This window comes from Lemur catta, chromosome 17 (assembly GCF_020740605.2).
Source record: "Lemur catta isolate mLemCat1 chromosome 17, mLemCat1.pri, whole genome shotgun sequence".
Classification (NCBI taxonomy): Eukaryota; Metazoa; Chordata; class Mammalia; order Primates; family Lemuridae; genus Lemur; species Lemur catta.
The window spans coordinates 40,797,638-40,804,943 of record NC_059144.1 but is presented as its reverse complement, the minus strand read 5'-3'; the positions used below and the strand labels follow the sequence as shown (position 1 = coordinate 40,804,943).

Sequence of the window (7,306 nt, the reverse complement as noted above, 5' to 3'; positions counted from 1 at the left end):
GAGGCGGGAGGATTGCTTGAGCTCAGAAGTTCAAGACCAGCGTGAGCAAGAATGAGACCCTATTGTTACTAAAAATAGAAAAATTGGCTAGTCATTGTGAGTGTACCTATAGTCCCAACTACTCGGGAGGCTGATGCAGGAGGATCGCTTGAGACCAGGAGTTTGAAACCAGCCTGAGCAACATAGTGAGATCCTTTACAAAAAAAAAAAAACAGAAAAATCAGCCAGGTGTGGTGATACACACCTGTAATCCTAGCACTCTGGGAGGCCAAGGCAGGAGGATTGCTTGAGGTCAGGAGTACGAGACCAGCCTGAGCAAGAGTGAGACCCCTGTCTCTACTAAAAATAGAAAAAATTAGCCGGGCGTGGTGGTGTACATCTATAGTCCCAGCTACTCTGGAGGCTGAGGCAGAAGGATCACTTGAGCCCAAGAGTGTGAGGTTGCTGTGAGCTAGGCTGAAGCCACGGCACTCTAGCCAGGGCAGCAGAGAGAGACTCTATCTCGGGGAAAAAAAAAGTGTAAGTTCCAAATCCCCTTTCTGCCATGTAAATAAAAATCTATGTTAGGAAAACAGTTGTGTGCTTTTTGACAGTTCTAGATTTTGAAAACCTAGCATGTAGAATGTTCCCCTACCACTACCAAAACGAAAGAGGAAGAGGCGGAGAAGGAGGAGAGAGAAAAGGGGAGGGAGAAAAAAGTATAAATATACTTTAGCTAAGTATAATGTAGCTGAGAAACACATTCCCTTTGGTATGAGAAAGACCCTGTTTCTGAAGGGCAGTGATTTCTTACCTAGCATTCTATACCCAGCCAAATAATCCATGAAGTGGGAGGATAGAATAAAGACATCTCCAGATATGTAGGGTATCAAATTTTTCTCTTCTATGCCCCTTTGTCAGGAAGTGAGTGGAGCATGAGCGAGAAAACCATACAAAAGGAACTCGTGGAATCCAGCCCAGAAAAGAGGCAAAGGCAAGAGCCGGTGCCACGGCTGCCCAGCAGGTCTAGAGAGGAAGCGGTCCCAATCGGAGCAGGAGAGCAGAGCAATCACAGGGTGGGGGACGTCTCCAAGAGAAAAAAGAGACATGTGCAAGTTTCCTGATAGTTTTGAATGTATTGAGAGACTTCTATTTCTGTCAGAGATTTTATGGATCAACTGGTGATAAGTGCATAGAAAACTAAGTGTAGCCAATTGGTTGAACAGATGGGACCCAAGGGCTGTAGGCAGAAAACAAGTTTATTCTTGGATGCAAAGTTTACTCTTTGCATGTTCAATTTGTCTCTGTGAAGCCAGTTCTTCCCCCACACCCTTGAATGAAGTCTAGGGCAAGTCTCATGGCTCCCTCAGTCTTCCTCAGGTAATAAAATTCTCCCAGTCACTTAAAACTCCTAAACGGTTCAGTAATTTAAAAACTCCCAGGCATTAAGCTGAATCATATGAAATCACCATTTTTGTGGATCATCAGTGGTTGAATATTGGCAATCTCATTTGGTTCACTCTAATAAGAGTCCAAACTTCTAAATTCATTTAAAGTAAAATTATCCCCCCTCTGCCACTTAGGGCTGCTTTGGAGTGGCCACGTGCGGTAAGAATGGGAGGTCCGGTGGGCTTCTCTGTTTCCTCTCCACTCCTGAGTCCGGCTCCTCCGAGACCGAAGGGGGCGGTGGCGGCAGGGTGGGCACTCTCTGACTCTGGCAGGTGCTTACAAGGGCGGTTCCTCTCCCAGGTTGCTTTTGGCTTTTGTGAACTCTTCGGAGACACTCCTCCCCCCAACCCTACTCTGCTCCTTGGGTGGCACCTTGTTCGGCCAGAAGCCCTCTTGATTTGATGTGTCTTAGAACTTCTCACCTGACGTCCCATCTTGATTTGTTGTCCACTTAGAATCCTACCCTCAGCCTCTTTGGACTGAGGTTACCTCCCACCTCTGCGCAAATATTTTAGACAAGATCCAAGCTGGCTGTTTCTCCAGCATGGCCCGATGTGGGCCTCAGGACGTTGTGGTGCACCCTTGTCATGCACCCTTGAACACCGTCTCCCCTTCTTCTGCCCCCACCAGAGCAGCTAGCCAGCCACAGTCCTTTTCCTTGATACCTCTCAGGCGTGAGTCAGACACCACTCCTCTATGTCCCGAAGCTTTGGGAGACACATCTCAAGCTCTTCATAAGGTCTCACTGAAGTGCTTTTCTTTAGGCTTGAGGTGAAGGAAAAACATCTCTCTCCTTCCCTTAAACGGTCAATGGGTATAATCACAGCTCATCAACAGCTCTCTCCAAACATTGTCTTTAACCTCTGGAAATTTTAATCTCAACCCTTTTGTGCTCTTCAGTAGGTGAAGGACTGAAGGTAACAAATCCAGTTTTTTGTTTTTTATTTTTCAGAGAAGGGATCTCACTCTGTTGTCCAGGCTAGAGTGCAGGGGCATCATCATAGCTCCCTGCAACCTCTGATCCTCCTGCCTTGGCCTCCCAAAGTGCTAGGATTATAGGCGTGAGCCACTGCACCTGGCTGAAACCCAGTTTAAAAAAAAAAATCAGGCCGGGCGCAGTGGCTCACACCTGTAATCCTAGCACTCTGGGAGGCCGAGGCGGGTGGATTGCTCGAGGTCAGGAGTTCGAGACCAGCCTCAGCAAGAGCGAGACCCCCGTCTCTACTAAAAATAGAAAGAAATTATCTGGCCAACTAAAATATATATATATATATATATATATATATATATATATATATATATATATATATATATATATATAAAATTAGCCAGGCATGGTGGTGCATGCCTGTAGTCCCAGCTACTGGGGAGGCTGAGGCAGTAGGATCACTTAAGCCCAGGAGTTTGAGGTTGCTGTGAGCTAGGCTGACGCCACGGCACTCACTCTAGCCTGGGCAACACAGCGAGACTCTGTCTCAAAAAAAAAAAAAAAAAATCTAGTAGACTTTATTTCTTAGAGCAGTTTTAGGTTCACAACAAAATTGAGAGGAAGGCACAGAGATTTCCTATATACCCGCTGCCCCCACTGCCAACATCCCCCACCAGAGTGGTAGGTTTGTTACAATTGATGAACCTACACTGACATATCATGATCACCCAAAGTCCATAGTTTCCTTTAGGGTTCGCTCTTGGTGTTGCACATTTTATGGGTTTGAACAAATGTATAATAACATGTATACACCATTGTAGTACCATACAGAGTCATTTTGCTGCCTTAAAAATCCTCTGAGTTCAGTTTATTCATCTCTTCCTCCCTCCTATTTCCTGGCACCCACTGATCTTCTAACTGCCTCAGTAGATTTGACTTTTCCAGAATGTCATATAGTTGCAACATACAGTAATATGCATTTAAGGTTCTTCCATGTCTTTTCATGGCTTGATAGCCCAGCTCTTTTTAACACTGAATAATATCATCTCGGTGTACCACGGTTCATCCCTTCACTCACTCTAGGACATCTTAGTTGCTTCCAAGTTTTGGCAATTATAGCTGCTATAACCAGTTTTTAATCACCCCTTTTACAAGTTCTGCCTAGGTGATCTTTCTTTGGAATGGGGAAACATCAGTTGAAATTGAGATAGTTCCCTGTTAACATCCTGTTACACATCCAAGGCAATTAATAACTTCAGGCTAAGGGTGGGGGAGTTATATAAGAAATGAAATGTAACCATAATATTCAACATGGCTCAGAGGTGAATTCTACTTATATAGTCATAATAATGTAAATATTCAATATCAATTGAACTAATGATTATGATATAAAGATATTGGAAGGGGCTGGGTGCGGTGGCTCACGCCTGTAATCCTAGCACTTTGGAAGGCCAAGGTGGGAGGATCACTTGAGGCCAGGAGTTCAAAATGTACTGGCCAACATAGCAAGACCCCATCTCTACAAAAATAAAACTAAAAAAGTTAGCTATGTGTGGTGGTGCACACCTGTAGTCCCAACTACTCAGGAGGCTGAGGCAGGAAGGATTACTTAAACCCAAAAGTTTGCTGTTGCAGTGAGTTATAATGACATCATTACACTCTAGCCCAGGCAACAGAGTAAGACCCTGTCTCAAGAAAGTAAAAATTAAATAAAGATATTGGAAGGATGGTGGAAAAGAATGTTTTGTGTTGCAGAGAGTGGGAACAGGACTAGGAGAATTAAATTCTCATATTTCATAGGAGGCAATCAACAGAAGAGATCACAAATGGAAAAATCCAGAAACATCTGTATAGGCATGTCATCTAGAAACATGTAGGATGATGCCAGAAGGAAAAGTTGAAAGAAGGTGGATGTTGTTTTTCATGATAAACTTCTTAAAATTGTTTGACTCCTTAAACTATGGACACATATTACTTTGATTAAGAAATTTAATTTTTAAAACTTTGTAATAAAACATAGAAATTATCTAGAGACCAAGTAATATTTGAATATAACAAGAGCACTTGTGCTCATAATGAGAAATAATTTGCACGAAGCCCAAAGCTATTTTGCATGGCCAAAAAGGTTTCCTTCACTATGGGGAGAATGACACCCTTTAGCCTCGTGCCTCCAGTGTAATGTGAAAATACACCCTCCTGTTTCCAAGTGACCTTGAGATAAGCAATAGATTCTCCTACAGGATCATTTTAAACTTATGTCATGAGGCATTTGTTTTTCCCATTGGGTTACTTGGCATTAAATTTGAGAAATAACCAGGTCAGCTAAGCCAACAGGGGCTACCTTGTTGACCTAGAACTAACTCATGCTCACTACTTCTCACCTCAATTACCCTGGAGCCCATAATATCCCTGTACAAAATCCTGCCAAGATTTTTTTTTTTTTTTTTTTTTTTTTTTTGAGGCAGAGTCTCTGTTGCTCGGGCTAGAGTGCCGTGGTGTCAGCCTAGCTCACAGCAACCTCAAACTCCTGGGCTCAAGCAATTCTAGTGCCTCAGCCTCCCGAGTAGCTGGGACTACAGGCATGCGCCACCATGCCCGGCTAATTTTTTCTATATATTTTTAGTTGTCCAGCTAATTTCTTTCTATTTTTAGTAGAGACGGGGTCTCGCTCTTGCTCAGGCTGGTCTCGAACTCCTGAGCTCAAACGATTCCCCCGCCTCGGCCTCCCAGAGTGCTAGGATTACAGGCGTGAGTGACCGTGCCTGGCCAAAATCCTGTCAAGATTTTTTTTTAGGACAGTGGGCAAGAGAAAAAGACCAGGAGAGAAATACAAAGAGAGGCCATTCATGTAAGCTCCATGAGGGAAGGGGTTTCTGTATCTTGTTCACCTCAGTATTCTTTGTGCCTGACACATAGTTAATGCTCAGTAATTTCTAACTATCTACTGAGTGAGTAAATGAATGAGTGACTGTGACGCCCCACTTTCCCAAGGTCTATAAGCGTTAGAATAAAGTTATCATAAGTTGTATATATTACATAATTCATAGATCTATGAAAAATCAACAGGTAAGATAGCCCTTAGAAAAAGGTACCTCATGGATGTCTTGGGAAACAGCCAATTAATATAGACAATGTAAAATCTGGCTGGGTGTGGTGGCTCATGCCTGTAATCCCAGCACTCTGGGAGGCTGAGACTGGAGGATCACTTGAGCCCGGGAGTTTGAGACCAGCCTGAGCCCTGAGCAAGAGCGAGACCCGTCTCTACTAAAAACAAAAAAAATGAGCCGGGTGTGGTGGCGTGCGCCTGTAGTCCCAGCTACTTGGGAGGCTGAGACAGGAGGATAGCTTGAGCCCAGGAGTTAGAGGTTGCAGTGAGCTGTGATTGTACCACTGCACTCCAGCCTGGGTGACGGAGCTAGACCCTGTCTCAAAACAAACTTAAAAAAAGATTCATCCATGAACACAGCTTTTTATTATTTCTGACTAGCATTCCATTACACGAATGTACCATAGTTTATTTATCCATTCATCTGTTGAAGGGCATTTTTGCTGTCTCCAGGTTTTGGCTGTTATGAATAAAGCTACTATCGACATTAGTGTTAGGTTTTATTGTGAATGTAAGTTTTTTTTTTTAATTCAGTCTCCATAGAGACTGTCCAAAATTGCCAATGCCAACTATATTTCAAGTCATCATGGCGGGGTACTGGGAAAAGTTTTCAATTAGCAATAATTGCTCCTCAGATAAACCTCACTAGCTATGATACTGCCACTGTGCAAAGCTGAATTCACTTGTATAAATACCTAGGACTGAGCTTGCTGTGTTGTACAGCAAGTCTATGTTTAACTTTATACGAAACTGCCAAACTGTCTTACCAAGTGGCTGGACCACTTTGCAGTCCCATTAGCAACAAGAATTCCTGTTGCTCTGCATTCTCCTATTTGATGTTGTCAGTTTATTTTTATTTTTTATTTTAGCTATTCTAGTAAATGGGTAGTGGTATCTCAATGTGTGTGTATTTATGGGTGTGTGTTTTTTTAATTTTAATTTTTTTTGAAAAGTTACAAATTCCTCAATTTTTTATTCCTGGTACCACTACCACAATTTACAGGGCAATATACCTGATGTAATGAAAAGAAAAAGAAAAAGAAAAAGCTACAACAGATAAAAGACCTCAGCAATATACATCTAATTGACACTACATTGCATTAATCAATAGTTGCACTTTTTGCAAACTCTGGCTATCACAGTCCTGAACAAGAAGGGTTTCCTGTTTAAGTTGCAGTAACTTTTCTGACTACAGGTCATTGTTCCTTCTGTGGCAGATTTTTACAGTTCCTCTAATGCATTTGGGACGACTGTCTCAAAGTAACCTGCAGCTTTCCTGACAACTCCTCACTCTCTCTCCTGCTAAGAATTGTAGCCCTTTTCTGCTATTTTTAGAACCTTCTGCTACCGTATCCACCACTTCCACCACCAGATCCATAACCACCACCATATGGACTGCCAGAGCTTCTTCCACAAAAACTGCCCCCTTTCATGGTCTGTGATTTGATTGTTGTCCACTATAATTTCCAAAATCATTATAGTTCCCACCACCACCATAGTTACCACCTCCAAAATTTCTTCCTTCATTGTAACTATCATATCCTCCTCCACCACCACCATATATATCCACCACTGCCATATCCACCACCTTGGTTTCCATATCCTGGTCCCCCACCACCATAACCCCCTCTACCACTATAACCAAGACGGCCATCATAGTTGCCACCATCACCTCCTCCACAACTACCTCTGCTGACACCACCTCCAGCAGGTCACAAAACCAAAGCCTCTAGAGCATTTCGTTTGGGGATCTCTCATTCCCACACAATCTGTGAGTGTGCCCTGTTCCTCAAAATGTTCTCTTAAACTATCATCTGTAGTTTCAAAGCTCAGACCACCAATAA

At 43.0% G+C, this 7,306-nt stretch overlaps 1 non-coding gene across 1 annotated transcript; it reads right to left on the bottom strand.

The window, feature by feature from the left end:
- Positions 1-5,996: 5,996 nt before the first annotated feature.
- LOC123622986 lies at positions 5,997-6,137 on the bottom strand. Its single transcript, XR_006729716.1, has one exon. It is a non-coding gene; the product is annotated as a U4 spliceosomal RNA (small nuclear RNA).
- Between the last annotated feature and the right edge of the window lie 1,169 nt (positions 6,138-7,306).